This window comes from Rhagoletis pomonella, unplaced genomic scaffold (genome assembly GCF_013731165.1).
Source record: "Rhagoletis pomonella isolate Grant_MI unplaced genomic scaffold, Rhpom_1.0 Rhpom_scaffold_00003, whole genome shotgun sequence".
NCBI lineage: Eukaryota > Metazoa > Arthropoda > Insecta > Diptera > Tephritidae > Rhagoletis > Rhagoletis pomonella.
The window spans coordinates 49,313,612-49,330,779 of record NW_023458557.1 but is presented as its reverse complement, the minus strand read 5'-3'; the positions used below and the strand labels follow the sequence as shown (position 1 = coordinate 49,330,779).

The 17,168-nt window shown below is 36.8% G+C and overlaps 1 protein-coding gene across 1 annotated transcript in view; it reads right to left on the bottom strand.

Moving 5' to 3' along the window:
* The window catches only part of LOC118736275 (exportin-1), a 50,365-nt gene that overhangs the window by 29,760 nt on the left and 3,437 nt on the right, over positions 1 to 17,168 (bottom strand). The gene's annotated exons all lie outside the window — the stretch shown is intronic.

Genomic DNA, 17,168 nt, shown 5'->3' with positions numbered 1-17,168 from the left:
AAAAAGTGTTACACCATGTTACAGTTTTGCCCGTCACTGTACATATACTTATAGTAATTTAGCCTCATTTATCAAAAATTCAATTAACGAACATGGCTTGGATGCATTTATCCGCCGATGTGCACACTTCAAGCATCAACACGAAATGAGGTTGTCGTTTTTGTTTCCAATGCGATGCTCGCAAACCACGCTACAAACGACCAGCCAGTTTTAGTGGCGCAGCACGGTGCAGCGAACAAAGGTGGCGCCGTCAGTGATACTGCTACTTTGGTTTTGCCGATTTTGACAATTGTGGTAACTTGTAAATAAACCTTTGTTTACAAATCAGCGAAAGAGAAATTTTAATTATAAGTGAAAAATCAGTTTAAATTGTGTTAATTTGCAATTTGTGAGTGATTTTTGAGTTGAAGACTGCGTAAAAACTAATACAATGGAGTGTTGTGTGTTAAATTGCGACAGCCGTCAAGATGCAAGAAGCGTAGATGCAAGTGTACCGCTGGGACCAATCGCTGCATTTTGTACACATAGGGCACGGCAAAGTCGTTCCCGAAATGTCTCTCTATTATTATATTAACAGCATTTCCTCAGAATGATTTTGCTTCTGCTCCAAGCAGCCTCCATTAGCAAGTTAACTAATCAATCCCGCAGAGATGCTGCCGCAGTTTTCTGCAGCAGCCTTAATTGCAAAGCAATGGAGTGAACTAAAACGTTTGCTGAAGCAGCCTCAGTTGCAAATCAATGGACTGCACTAAAACGTTACCTATTCTCTAAAAGATTAGGTGATAAATGCAATATTTTCGCATTTAGCAAAATTAAAACACGTTTTTCGCTGTAAATTGAACTGTTTTGGCAGTTTCTACTCGTTCTTCTTTTCGCTTATTCTTGGTTTACTTGTGGTACACAAATGTCAACGGCCAGGACGGCGCAATCTTGTATTCTATCATTCTTGGTGGCGCAGTTTACTTTTAACCCATTTCGTCATATCAGGGTATTTTGAACCATTGAAGTGAGCACATGGTGGGAAATTACAAGTAAGCGATTTTTAGAATTTTTTTTTTTACTTTTGAAGGGAGAAGTTGCAATTTGGCAATGTAAAACTGAAAAATATAAAGATAGGAATAAAAAACAAAAGTCATGGAAACAACTGCTGGAGAAGTAGAGGGAAGTAGACAAAAAAATCAGGGCATACGTGCCTGCTACCGGCGGAAATTGCAAAAAATTCGGAAAAGTGAGTGTCCACGTTGTAGTACTTTAAAAATTTAGAATTTTTGCGGGACCGAGAATTGCAACTTGGAGGCTTTTCGACGATGGAAGATTCTTTGGAAGAATATATTAGAAAGTTTCGTGTAGTTTTGCATTTTAAATATTGTTTTTTTTTATACCCGAGCGCACTTGTGCACACTTTGTTCACATAACATAACATAACGGTTGTTTGTTACAGGCAAAACGAATCGAGATAGGTATAGACAAATGTATACATAAATGATCAGGATGAAAAGATAAATCGATTAAGCGGTGACTGTCTGTCCGTCCGTCCGTCTGTGCACACGATAACTCGAGTAAAAATTAAGATATCTTAACGAAACTTGGTACGTGTACTTCTCTCGGGCGTAGGACGGATGGTATTGAAAATGGGCAAAATCGGACAATAACCACGCCTACCTCCGATATAACGGTAATTTTCAGAAATACGAAAACTGCGATATTTTAGTAACTACTGAAGGTTATTCACTCAAAATTGATATTTACAATCATTTTTAGACGAAAAATAAGAATATTACAAATTTTTTAAAAATGGGCATAGCCACGTGGTTACATGTGTATATCTTGGCAACCGCTGCATCGATTTCTTCCAAAGCACAGTTGTTGGCCTTGGTACAGGATACCAAATGGCCGAAAATTTTTAAAATCGAACAATAACCACGCCCACATTCCAAATAGGGAGAATTTAGAGATACATACAGGGTATCCCTGCAAAAATCATTGGACCATGTAGTCTATTTGTGGTATATTGGAGTACTTACAAAAGTGTTCCTCTGTCATGCTGTAGCGGACCAACTCGTGTCTCTGCGCCATCTTATTGTTTGTTACCCGATAATTGCTCGTGTTTTAACGAAATCTGATTAAAGTTGAGAATTTGAAAGCATATTTGCATGTCTGGCTGTAGCTGAACGTGTAGAGATGCTCCATGTTAGTTGTGAGCTCCCAGCATGTTCGGGTTCGAATGCCGTCAGAGGCAATATGTAATTTTTAATTTTTGACTTGGTTGTTATTAATTTCGAAAAAGCATCTGAGAAGTGAAGAACAAAGGCGTGTACAAACGAAAAAATATAACAATGCCATTGTTAATATGTTGGAGTAGTTTTGTGCTACTCTGATGTAATGCAGGGATGGAGTATATGGTCCTGCCCAAGGACATCGCAATGTTAATTGGACCATATTTTTTTATGAATTGTGGTTAATTTTGGAGTATTCCTTGGTCCTTAGGGAGTACTCATTATACGCATGCATGGAGAAGTCGCGATTTTTGCAGGGTAGTAGCAGAAGTGTGGCGGTAGCTGTGTGACAAAGCAGAGCAGCTCGACGAACATGTGCGCGCACATGCTCGGCTTGCGGTGCATGTTCCTCGTTTGTAGGGCGGTTCACGAGCATGCTCGCAAAGAATCAAACAATTTTGATTTTCAGCGTTTGCTCGTCGTTTGTAGCGTGGTTTGCGAGCATCGCATTGGAAACAAAAGCAACAACCTCATTTTGTGTTGATGCTTGAAGTGTGCACATCGGCGGATAAATGCATCCAAGCCATGTGCGTTAATTGAATTTATGATAAATGAGGCTAAATTACTATAAGTATATGTATGTACTAGGGATGTTGCGAATGTGGAATTTTATACATCCGTGGATGCGAATGCGGATGCGGACGTTTAAAATCTAACATCCGCGGATGCGAATGCGGATGCGGACGTTTAAAAGCTAACATCCGCGGATGCGAATGCGAACCGGTTTGGGGAAAATTAAACTCATAATAAGACTAAATGTTTTTTACTACTTGAATTTAAAAATTGGAACATTGTACTTAATAAAAACTTTTTGAAGGGTCGTAAATCAAACCTGCGCTACTATATAACTACTCGCTCAAAGCGACAATTTGAATAACTCGAAACTTGGCAAAATTGTAAATTCTTTTCGATTGAAACTGCATCAGTTGAGAGGACTTTCAGTTTATTTATTTATTTTTATTGCGGTGCAATAATTACTTTTTGAGAATTTCATCGGGGCTGCAAATGTCGAATGTATCCTCCTGACATTCGCTGCAAATGTCGAATGTATCCTCCTGACATTCATCTTCACAACCATGGCGCAATTGTTGTTTAAACACCGTTTTTTTCGAAAGAATTCTTCATTCTCATTCTTTTAATTGTTTCGGAATTCGTCACGTCATCAGCGTTTTTCGATTTTAGTTTTTGTTACTCAATTTTAATGCTTTCTTCTGTGACTGGTTAGATATACGTCTGTGCACTTGCACAATATTCCAAGGACCGAAATTAACAGTTATTTTTTTCAGAGTTAATAATAATAAATAAACGTCCTGTCCGGATTATAAAGAAACCACTTATCCATATTAAACAAATTTGGTATCATATGAAAGAGGACTGAAATAGCTTTTAAACAGAAATAACGAATGAAGGCTACCAGCTCTATTTATATTTTTTTATAACTTAATGCTAAAGAAATTCATGTAAATACATACCTGAATGTTTGTTCTATGGTAATTATTTAACATTTTTTATTGAAATATTTTTCAATGTGTGGCTTTCCTCTTTTAGACATTTCAGTTTTAAAGCTATTTAAGTCCTCTTTCATTGGATACCAAACTTGTTTAATTTGAATAAGCGGTTTGTTTATTATCCGGAAAGTATAAGGCATATCAAACAAGTAGCAGCATTAGAGCAAAAACAATATTTGCGTGTATTTTGTTGTTGCTTCTGGTATCGAAAGTGTCAAAAACTGTTCTGATTTTTTCTTCTAAATCAAAGCGCGCCATGTGAAATAAAGAAATTTAAAAAAATTTAAATTGGTAAAAAGAAATTAAAAAATTTGCAACTTTATTTCTTAGTAAATTTGGTTGCTTCTCGTAGCATTGATCCATCCTTTGCAAGGCCCAGTAATCAGCGGTTGTGCTGCTGACTTGGGCGAACGTTCCAAAAGCTGTTATTGAATCGCTTGTTTTGTACGGAAAAAGGTTTCACATGCAAATAGACTTTAACAATTTCGAATTTTTGTGATAAAATATTGTAAAAATTTTACATTTTCGAGACCAAATAATTTGAAAAAAAATGAAAATCAAATTAGCTGCTCTACTGATACTACCCGTTCAATGTGCCTTGGGAAAGTACTTTTATTTCGGGATAAAAAATATTTGGCCAAGTTTAGCTCGTAAAAAAAAAACTGTACTTTTCGGTCCCTTCAATATTCGCGGAAGCTCCGAATATTCGCAACAACCCTGGTATGTACATACATACAAGTAAAATATAAATAAATTTAAGTAACACATACATAAAAAAGCTAAGTTAAAAGCATTGCAATTGCATCATCCTCGTCTTTGCTAGTCATCTCTGCGCTACCACGACGAAAACAAATATGAGCCGCTCACCGTCTGTGGCAAACGACAGCGAGCATGTTGGCGCACATGTGCGCGCAGATGTTCGTCGTGTGTAGCCAGTTTGAAATCAGTAGAGCACAGTGACCAAAATTTAAAATTGTGCCTAATTTTTCCGAAAAAATGTGCCTAAATGCAGGACAACGCGCCAATAAATTAAAAATCGTCGACAGGTACCATTTCCTTTATAAAATATATATATATAATACTTATTGCATATTAGAAACAGTTCACGGAAACCCTGGCCCCTATTATGATTTGCATTCGATTTTCGACTGTGGTCGAAAGTGCTGAGCGAACGAATTTGCATTTGGTATTATGGCACTCATTCAATGAAGAATAGCGCTATTGTGAATTTCGCTCGTTTAGGTTGTTCACAATAGTATATTTTTCACCGCTGAGAAGCTTTGTTTACAAATCGAGCAAACTAAATAGTGTGCTTATACATATTTATGTAAATTTGTTCTAATTAAAATGAAGTAAAAAAGAAAGCAAGTTTATAAAAACGTGGTAAAATGAGTACAACGAGTTCTGGTTCAACGATTCGTCAGAGTATGAGAGCTTAGTAAACTGGCCAGGAGTAGCAAATGTTTAAGAGAGTTTAAGTTTATTAGTCTTTCGAATATATTTTGATATAAAATATATTTAAGAAATTTGTCTACAGATTCATTAAAAAGTTCCGACCATCTAAAGAGGCGTTTGTGAGCCAAATCTATTTAAAATATTTTAAAACTATCAACAGCGCTACGATTTTGTTCTCAGAGATCGTGCCAACAGAGTATTGGGATTTTCTTTCACAAGTAAAACCAACCTTTCGAGCTTGTGTTTAGTATTCAAGATGTTAGAACTGCATGAAATTAATAAAAATTGCTTAAAATTAATGTCTAGCCGCCAAAATGTAAGAAAACATATACAAAATCATACATTTTTCACAATTTTCTAACACTTCGCTACACCATCGAAAGCAAAATTCTGTTCGACAGAAAATTCGATACTCAACGAAAATTTCGACACGCTTGCATAGCTCATAATACGAATTTCACTTTCGATCTTCGATCTTCGATAGCCAGCGAAGATCGAAAATCGAATGCAGCTCATAATAAGGGCCCCTTTCTTATATGCATTATTTTTTTATGAGGTGTACGCTCAATATAAAGATCCCTTTTATATACCCGTTAATTTAAGCAAATTCTATATTTTAATAAATGTATTTTATTACAGACTAGTACCCCATATTTTTATCTTTATTATAGCAAATGGAACAATATTAAGAAGTATTTCACTGTTTTAATGAATTATCACAAAAATTATTGCGAAAATATAACTTCACAAAACAAAACGTAACAAAGTGTACATACATATGTACACACATATCGTCGATGTTTTTGCAAAACCGCCCATCGACCAGTTGCAAAACCGCCTAAATCGCCGTTGTGGCAAAAATGAGATTTGGAAACCCTGAACTCCAGGCATCGAGATTTATGCATAAAAATCGTTAAATCGTTATTAAAACAACAGATTTGTAAAATAATAGCTAGAGAAAATACCGCCTATGAAGGCAATGCCTTCAAAGAATAAACCGTTTTTTCGCTCTCCTGTAAAATTTGAGTCCCGTAAGATAAGCGGTTTTGCAATTGGGCGATGGGCGGGTTTGCAAAAACATCGACGATATATTATATATGTACAACACTTTTCACGAAAATAGCAGCGCGATATATTGACAATTTAATAACCTTTTGTGCAATTTTAGCTTTTTTATAAAAGTATAGTCAGTTCAACAACCAAAACCATAAAAATCAAAGTTTCAAACTTTCTACAAAAAATGTTCAGTAAAATAGAAAACTTTAATGCGCGTTTATTTTTAATATTTTTTATTTTTTTGCATTTTCTTTATATGTACATATTGTAATTATGTATGTTCAAAAAATTTTATTATGCTTTATATAGATATGTAGAAGAAAAATAACACCTTCAACGAAAAAAGGTCCCAAATATTAACGCGATTTTAAGCCATTTCACACTTCCACTTTAATAATAATAATAGATTGGCGCTTACACATATGTTAGTGTTTGGCCGAGCTTCTCCTCCGATTTGTGGCGTGCGTCTTGATGTTGTCACACAAAGCGGAGGGACCTACACTTTTACGCCGACTCCGAACGGCGATTGTATTTTTATGAGAAGCTGTTTTTCATGACAGAAATACACTCGGAGGTTTGCCATTGCCTGCCGAGGGACGCCCGCTGTTAAGAAAAAACCTGTTTTCTATATTTTTGCGATGTTGCTTTGGCCAGGTTTTGAACCCAGGCATTGTAGAGTGGAAGTGCGCACTGCTTACCACTACGCCACAGCGGCCGACTATTATTATTATACTAAAATTGAATGGACTATAAAACTGCATACCCGAAAGTACTTGTGCAGTTAAAAAAAAAATTACATATGAACAAAAATCGTCGTTCAATATATAACCCTGAATTACAAAGCATCAGTATATTTTATTACTAAAGTATTTGCAGATTAAATGTCCAACCGTCTTTATAGCCAACTTATTCCTGTTTTCGGTTTTAATTCAATTTTTAAATGAAAAAATGCGCCCAACGCATGCTGAAGAATGTGACAACATATGATATGAAACACATTTGGAAACATCAACTCACTCAATTAATTTCTCAGGTAACCTGCATAGTCAGCTAATGCTCTATATTCCCGATTGGTGGCTTCTGCATTTATCATCTCACAAAAAATATGTATCTAAAATAGGTATATGATTATTTAAATCTAAAGTATATATTAAATGAGATTCAATATTTGCTTTAGAGAAGAAATCGCGACAAATTTGATTAAATGAAAACAAAAGCGTATATGCAGAATGTGAATGAGAGCTTCTTCTGCTTGCATTTCTATGTTTATATCATTTATCAATTTAAGCATATATAGTGCCGAAAATCAATCGATTGTGCTTAAGGTGCCGGCTGCTTGATAATGGGCCGAAAATGGCATAATGCACACTGATTTTCCATCACTGGTAGAGCACAAAGTCGTTGTTGTATCCGAAATCGCAATTGGTGTGCAGTCGGAGTTGTTGTGTACAGCCTACAGTTGGTGTTGCGGAAGATGTCGTTGTCGTCAGGTTCACGGTTGCCGTTTTGGCCCAAATTAACCAAATTTGGTTCATTTCTTTTCGTTTGGTCCATTGGTCCAATTCTTTTTAAAATGGTCCATTCCAGAAGCCTTTGGTTAGGTTATTATCACCCTTTCACTTCATGCAATAGTTTCGTGTTTTCAATCTTTTCTATTTAATTGATGAATATTCCGCTCTATGTTGAATATCGTCATCGTCAGTAAAAGTGACGATACGGCCATCATCAGCCATGTTACTGATGCGCTGACGATCGTCGACGATGATCATGACGATATTCAGCATAGCGCCGATTGGCAGCACCTGCTAAAAGTGTGAACTCGCCTTGCCACTGATCTTAAAATATGGCATGGCTAATCATCTGTCAAAGCACGCTTCAAAAAACATCGCGATTTCTTGCTAATTTCAATTACTCGGTGACCAATATTAAAGTGGCTGGCAAAAATATGGAAAGGAAAACTTTAATCATAGCATTTAGCACATGAAAATAATATTCGATTTCAATCGAAAAGATATTAAACATCTTGAAATTATTACACCACATAAAGTTCTTTCTGATACTGATGTATCAATTTTGCCGCTACTCCACCAATTTCCTGCATTGGTAAATGATGCAGAAATAATTGAATTTTAATTTCGCAAATTGAGGCTGAGAGAAGGTAACTTCAAGAACTGTACCAATATAAAACGTTTTTGGGATCAAGTGTGTTTGATTAAAAATGGATTCGGTGAATATGGATTTTGAAAAATTGTGTGATTTAGTTCATAAAATTTTTAAGTCTGCCTCACAGCTCCGCAGCAGCTGAGCGTAATTTTTTTGATTTAGCATTAATAAAAACGAAATTAAGAAACTAATTATAATTTAAAACTTTAAATAATATAATGTTAATAATATACCATTATAATGTACTTTGGATGCAATATAAAAAAATCGTTATAAAAACTGAATTGGCATATTTTCGTGATGAAGAGGAATAAACTCCACTCAATTTCCCGATGTACTAAAAATTGGTAAATTTTTTAACATTTTGTCAATTTTTTGGTCCGAAAAATAAATTGGAAATGGCAACCGTGGTCAGGTTGTAGCCGAAAGAGCAGAGGAAGTTGTAGCAGTCGAAGGTGTAGAAAGTCGAACATCAGGCGCATGTCAAGCCATACAGTGGGGAAAAAGCAGAGCGCAGCTCAGTGAAAATTTAATTTTAATACTAATGTTTTGTATAACTTATTAAATCCGAATTTTTTTAAATGAAAATTTAAGTTTTCCGTTCGGTTACAAATTTTATTCTGACTCGATCTACAAAATTTTCCATTATTTATAGCACAAAATTTTCAATAAAAATTTCTAAGGTTGTTTATTTCTTACCAAAACAGTGATCGTATAGAAACAGTAGTTTTCCTAACAAGTGAAATCACTGCCAAGTGAATTCATTGATGTACCTACTCCCCCTTTAAAATCTGAAACGCCCCTGTTTCAGCTATTTAAAATTTTGTTTGAATAACATAACTTAAATATAACCTTTTAAATAAACATTTTAACAGATATTCAAAATAACATAATGTTTTTAGATAATTATGAATAAAGAAAATGTAAATAATCAAAACTGATATATTTTTTTAATAAATACTCTAATTCAACATATGAACATAAAGTATAAAGTATTTCTTAAAGGCAAAAGGTAACATTCATCTGAGATTACTTTTATGAATTTTCCTCCCTTCTATTAAAACGGTAGTGCCAAGATCCCTTTCAACAACTTTCTCAACGAAAACTTTACTAAATTTGTTCCCCAACCGCTTGTTTCTTCTCACAAAAACTCTTTCTCCTGGTTCATAGGATTTCATTGTTTTATTCTTATTAAGTCTTTTTAAAGCTGTTTCCTGTGCCTTAACTAATATTTCCTTAACTACACTTAATTCCTGAGCAGAACAGCCTTGAAAAATTTTAATTTGATACTTATCATAATGACCATTATCATTGTAAAAAAAATTATCTTCATTAACGTACTCACCACAATCAAACTCATCACAGTTTCCGCTCATTATCTCTGGCATATAATTTACTCTGTGAGCTTTCGGTTGAGATCTCTGCGAAGAGCCAGATTGTTCTCGAGGACGCTTAAGAACACCCGCTTGAAATGGTAAATTCTGCTGCTGTTTGGCAACATTAACTTGAGGCTGATGAAAATTCACGTTACGATTTTGATGAGAACCAGTATTTTGTTTAAAATAAGTCCGATTTCGATAAAACGAAGAGCCTGGATCAACTTCCATTGGAACTGGCTTATTAATAGTATTTGAAAATGGCAGCTGATCACTCTGAGACAACTTATACTGCGGTACCGTTGGTCTAGGTTTATTTGGTTTGGCTAAATTACCCATAGCAAACGTATGCGCAGAATCATACCGTCTATGATTAGTTTCTAACTCTTGTGCAACAGCTAACGCAGTCGGAAGGTCCTTCGGCCTTGATGAAAAAAGAATATCACATATTGGACGCCTAAGACCCGAAAAACACTCGCAATGCGTTTTCTCTTGCACGTTCGTTAAGTGTATCTATCACATCATCTCTTCCACTATAAGTCATTATTTATTTATTTATTATAAGCGTTAAATGTTTCTCGACCATATCATAATAATCCGCGATTGGTTGTTGTTGTTGTTGTTGTAGCAGCATACAAATTCCCCAAAAACTTTTTGGGGAGTGTTGCTGGAGTGACAGTCCTTGGCCAGATATAAATCTGGGTCGTTCCGGTTACGTATACCCGACTGTCGTGGGAACGTCCGCGATTGGTAAATTACCTTGCCTAAGGATACTCATTTCGTTTTCTAATACTCAAATTGGCCGCTTGTCTGCATATGTTTGATCAAGCCTAGCAATAATTGCTTTAAAATTTAGAACTGTATTAAAAGACGAAAGAGTAGAATTAGCTGAACCCGTAATTTTATTTCTAAGTATACCCATAGCAACATAATATTTTTCTGATCCTTCCTTATAATATTTAATAGCGAAATTTGCTGTAGAGCGCCAAGCTGGATGAGAACAGGTAAAGATTTTATCAAGTCCATACAACAATTTCCAGAAACAATCACTAGGTTTATTGTAATAGGAGCATATGGTTCAATACTTGGCGATTCTAAACGATTTAAAGCTAAGGTAAGACTATCTATTTGATCAGCTAGTTCTTTCCTAACTTGTTCACTCACGCTTAATTGTTCAGCAAATTCTTGCCTAGTTTTATCGCTTGTTATTTTTACAATTTCCAACACTTGCTCTCGCGAAATACTCTTTGTATTAAATATTTTTTAAAACAAGTTCACAAATTAGTTAAAAAAGGATTTAAAAATAAAATTATTCAATAAAAGCAATCTCTAATAAATATTTACGCAATGACACAGAAATCTTCACTATCCTTTTCGCAGGATATTTAAAATTATTATTTTTACCAATTTTAAATAAAAAGCGTGTCAATTTTGATATTTACTTACAGTTTTTAATTTCAATAAACCTATATAGATATAAAAGCCATCTTCCTCATTATATAGGGATTGATTTCTGGTTTTATTCTGAGCTAGTAATTGATTGATGTTGATTTCTTGTCGTGACGGGCGTTGCTATGCTTTTAATTTCAATGATGACTTCTTTGACCACGAAGCTCGACGCTTAATTATTGCACTCTTTGCTTGCAATGTCCGAATTGTCCTTGTTTGATGTTGAGGAAACTTTTATAAATCATTGATCGATGATTTCTTGTGAAATTGCTACGTAAGATGTAAGATGTTAACTGCTGCTTAATAACAAAACGCGGCGTCACTACGTCGACTGCTGACTTCGTTTAAAACACGGGGTCACTCGCGTTATAGAAACAGGGCGCGTTTTTTTTTATTTCATTTATATTTTGTATTTTATTTACTTTTATATTTATATCTCTTACTAAGAATAGTTCTATCCTTTTTTAGGATTTATTTTAAAATTATTTTCCTTTTATAAGGGTTTTTTCCTTTTCTAAGGATATTTCTGTCCTTTTTTAAGGATTCTCCTTTTATAAGGATTTTACAAAATTATTATTATCCTCTTATAAGGATTCGTTATATTTTTATCAATTTTACGTTGGGCGCCACTTATTAAATCCGAATTTTTTTAAATGAAAATTTAAGTTTTCCCATTCGGTTACAAATTTTATTCTGGCTCGATCTACAAAATTTTCCATTATTTATAGCACAAAATTTTCAATAAAAATTTCTAAGGTTGTTTATTTTCTTACCAAAACAGTGATCGTATAGAAACAGTAGTTTTCCTAACAAGTGAAATCACTGCCAAGTGAATTCATTGATGTACCTTAAGTTATATGTAAACGTAACCTTTTGCTTATCGAATTAATTACACTGGATCACACATTTGAATTTGGTTTTTGTTCTCCAGATGCCACTATCCAATTTGTATGTAGAATCGCTCGCTGATTCCGAAAATCGAGTTACTTTTTTTTTTGTATGGATACGTTTTCGACATATTTGCAATTTACCGTTATTTAGCTTAAAAAAGAGTGGTTCCACTTATTTACGTATGTCTTACGAACCCATTGAATAATTGTAATACGAGATACGGGAAATGAAAGCAAATAAAATTCTCTATAAACCATATCGTCGGTAATACTGCAAAATATTCTATGTTACTTATTACCTCTGGTGCTTAATTGATCTGTTATCTCTATCTGATCGCAAAATCATCAGCCAAAGGTAGACAGTTTTGTCATTCGTTTATTAGGGTGTAACGCATGCATTCCGGTGAAAGTAAGAGACCATCTAAGTGTCAAGGGTACTAATAGACATAGACCGTTTTGCAGTATCACCGATGATATATACATTACTTTTCGATAGCCCTTATAATTTCTGAGAAATTAATTAATCATTCCAGATTCTTGTTTTTTTTTCATGAAAAAATGGAAAAAGTTCAAACTTTGACAGAGACAAAATTTTAAGAATAACAGTTTCTGTGTGATTGTTTTGCACTTGTGTTAAAGCATGTTCCCTTAGAAAAAATGAAGCTACCAATGAAGAAAATCGATGGATAAATAAGAAAGTAATGATTGGTCAAATGAAAATGTGCGAGGCTTTTTGTATGAAATATGAGCAGAAGAGTGTTACTCATACGCCATATACACCTGATTAGGTAGAGTGTTTGCATCGGAAGCAAGAGGTGTCGGAAAGTTCTTCATCAAAAAAATTATGTCGATTTTCGGAGCAATTCTTATAGGAATTGGATAGTGGCATCTATAGAACATTTTTGCTGTAAACCAGTGTTGTCATTTGTTGTTAACGATATACGTATGTTTTCTTTTGGCCACATGCATATGTAGACGTTAGAGCAGAAATAATTTGAGCGATATATGTTTTGAATGGTTAGGCTGTCGACAGTGGGCAGAATATTTTAAGCGTTCTACAACTGTACATGTTTTAATTTGATGATTTAAAATCCATTGCAAATAAAGCTTGGTCCATGTATTTGTGAAAAAAAAAAGTTTTGTAGACTAGATAACTAAAGATTAGTAGGTACTCGTATGTACGGTGGCTCAGGTTAATAAGATTAGTATACGAAAAATCGATAAATTATTGTCGTAATTAATTTTGTTAAATTGCTATTCATTTTGAAGTTCTTTGATATTCTACGCATTTTATAAGTGGAAACGATTGACAATGGAGAGACACGAAATTTTAGAACTGAATGTAGCCGGACTGAAACAGGAATTAGTAGAACCTTCCCACGACAGTCGGGTCTACGTAACCGGAATGACCCAGATTTATATCTGGCCAAGGACTGTCACTCCAGCAACACTCCCCAAAACTCTTTGGGGAATTTGTATGCTGTTACAACGACAACAACAACAGGTATTAGTAGATTTAGGACTGGCCACTACAGGACGGATAGTTACCTCACAGGACCGACTCCTAGACCATTTCGGTCTGAACGCTGACAGCGAGGATGATGGCGCGAGCACTGACGGTAATGCGTAGTAGTTTACACAGCCGTACTCCTTTTACATTACGCGATATAGAAGACTCGTTGATGTTATTTAGTGGTCGGGTTCGCCGCAAATTGAGGAATGGCTAGAAGATTTTTAGCAAAATGCCATTGCAGTTCACTGGAAAATTTATATACGCGAAGGAGCGTGATGTCACAGATTGGAACTCGTTGATACAAGCACTGAGATCCGAGTGTGGGACCAAAGTATCTCATCGATAGAAGTACATCGTATGTTAAGGAATCGCCGCAAACGCAGTAATGAAGATCTGAGAGAATATTTATCAATATTCCTTAATGGAGATCGGGAAAACTCCAGGCAAAAAAAAATTAATTTGTAACAAGCGATGTCCATAGCGGAACTCAAGGAGAAGATTCGCGTGTATGAGATGGTGGTAGGGTCTAATCGCCAACGAGCGAACAACTCGAACCAACAGAGCGTCGGAAGCAGAGCTCCGGTCAATCCTAGTGTACGCAGAGAGGGAGGTAAAAGGTGCTATAAGTGTGGCATCTGGCCAAAGACTGTCACGGATCATTCAAATGCTTCAGGTGCAGCAAGTCAGGACATCGGGCAGCCGACTGTAGGAGTGCTCATCATTCAGCGGAGCATCATCCATCGTACTAGTTGGAAAAAAGGTTGGAAGCAAACGGCTGTGCTGTGATTACCGACGGCTGAATGAGAAAATTGTAAGGGACAACTTTCCCATGCCATTAGTAAACGACGTAGTCGAAAGGTTACACGCGGCAAACGTCTTTACCACACTTGATCTCTCGAATGGATTCTTCCACGTACCGGTTGATCCTAATTCGCGAAAATATACCCCGTTCGTAACTTCCAACGTTCAATATGAATTTTTGTACGTCCCCTTCGGCACTTCAAGTTCGCCAGCTGTATTTTCCCGATTTGCTTTTGCTGTCTTCCGCGACACGATACAAAACTGAACTGTTGTTGCTTATATGGACGACCTTATCGTTCCCGCTAAGGATGTCGACAGGGGAGTCGAAAAGCTGAAATCTGTTATTAGTAGGGCAGAAGAGTACAACCTACGGTTCAAATGACGGAAATGTCAATTTCTTAAGACGAAAGTTGAATTTTCAGGTTATATTATACAAAGTGGTACGATCAAGCCGTCCGAGGCTAAAACAAAGGCATGATCGAAAGGCTGTGCAACGTTTTTAGGACCTTACTTCGTATTTCTGGCACGCAATGGTCGCTAAACCGTTTTCGGATCTCCTGCGAAACGACGTGAAGTTTACTAAAAAAGAGGAACAGCTCTTGGCGTTCCATCAGTTGAAGGCAGCATTAGTTAGGGCGCCAGTATTGCGGTTGTATAACCCCAAATCAATGACAGAGGTACACACAGACGCGTCAATGTATGGCTATGGAGCTGTCCTTCTACAAAAGGATGTTGATGATCAACAGTTGCATCTCATACAATACATGAGCCAGAAAACGACGGAAACCGAAGAGAAGTACCATACCTATGAACTGGAAGTGCTGCCGATTGTTGGAGCAGTTAAGAAGTGGCGTGTCTATTTGCTGGGTCTGAAGTTTAAAGGCGTGACCGACTGAGTGACTAAGAGTCTCTCGTTGGGCGTTATTCCTACAGGATTTCGCGTATGAAATTGAGCACCGAAGCGGAAGTAAAATGAAGCACGTAGACGCACTAAGTCGAATTTTTTGCCTGATGCGGGAGGATTCGTTACAGCGCCGACTAGGCCCAGCACAGCTCATGGACCCATGGATCAAAGCAGTTTTGAAGATTCTCGAAAAGGACGAGTATGAGGATTTTCATGTAAAACACGGAGTGCTGCACAAAGATCCCTTTAAGGAATCGTCGTGACCGAGGCAATGGAGGAGAAATTATTAAAGTCTTCTATAACCAAGGCCACTTCTCACCGAAGAGAACGCAGGAAGCCGTTGAAAAGACTTTCTACATCCCGCAGTTGCCGAGGAAAGCGTACAAAGTCGTGAAGAGCTGAATGACCGTCCTCTGGGAACTATATTTTCGTGGTAGTCGACGCCTTCTCCAAGTTTGTGTGGCTATATGCATCGAGGAGTACAGCAGCGGCGGGTGCGATCAATCAGCTGAAGTGGCAGGCGGCGAAATTTGGAAATTCCAAGCGAATCGGCTCGGCGTCCCATGCTTTTAGAGTACTGGGAGCAGGAAGGGATACAACACCTGTTGATAGCCACCGGTGTCTCTCGGGGCAACGGGCAGGTATACATAAAATAATTGTTCCAATGCTGACGAAAACTGTGTGCTGGGAACCCGAGTCAGTGGTAGAAGCACCTCGAGCGAGTCCAACAGACCCTCAACAGTACGCCTCCTCGGTGCAGGAAGATATCACCTTTTAGACTTTTAACTGGTGTCAAGATAAGCATCAACGTTATTCCGGAATTACAGCAGCTTATAGAGGATGCGACCATCTGAGATTTGGACACCGAAAGGGAGGTACGAAAAGAGGCACAAGAGAATATTTGCAGGATACAGCAGGAGAATCGTCGATCCTTCAACAAGAACCGGAAGGATGTAGTGAAGTGCAGAGTCCATTAGCTAGTCGCCATTAAGAGCACACAATATGGTACCGGACTCAAGCTGAAACCAAAGTTTCTGGGTTCGTATAAGATCATCAAAGTTTTAACGCATGACAGATACGAAGTGCGGAAGGTCGAGGACCACGAAGGTCCGAGAGCTACGACAACGATAGCGAAGTACATGAAGAAGTGGGAGCCTGCAACCGAACAACCGGGCGTGCCATCATTCGAGCCGAATGACAAGTCAGGAGGGCCGAATGTGGGATTAGGTCCTAGTACGGTAACACGGCAACACCGACACCAGTCCTTTAGTATGTATAGGCAGGCAACCCTACTGACCGAACTTACCGTACCTAACGAACGCACTGTCTGTTGTAGCCGCTACAACAGCAACGCACTGTCTAAATATGACTGTCCTAACTGCCATTGTAAAATATACATCAGAGTTCATTATCGACCGTCGCACGTAAGGACAAAGTGACTAATTACGACGACAAAAATAGAAAAAAAAATCTTTAATTCTTATCACACACACCTTTCTAATACTCCTTATAAACCAGTCCACTATGTAACACACAAATTTTGACTTTTAACGCAACGCAGCAGCTTTAGCAGAAGCGCAAAGTTGGGTTTTCTATTGTGCTCGAACTAAATAATTTTTTGTTTGAAGCGATGATAAAATAGTTTCGCTTGTCATTTTATTCTTATTAACAACTAATAATTTTTAGATTAGTTAGAGTTATAAAAAAAGTTCCAACGAGTACAGCAATTTCACTTCAACAGTTCGAAAATTTAACAAATATCACGAACTCGTCCCCC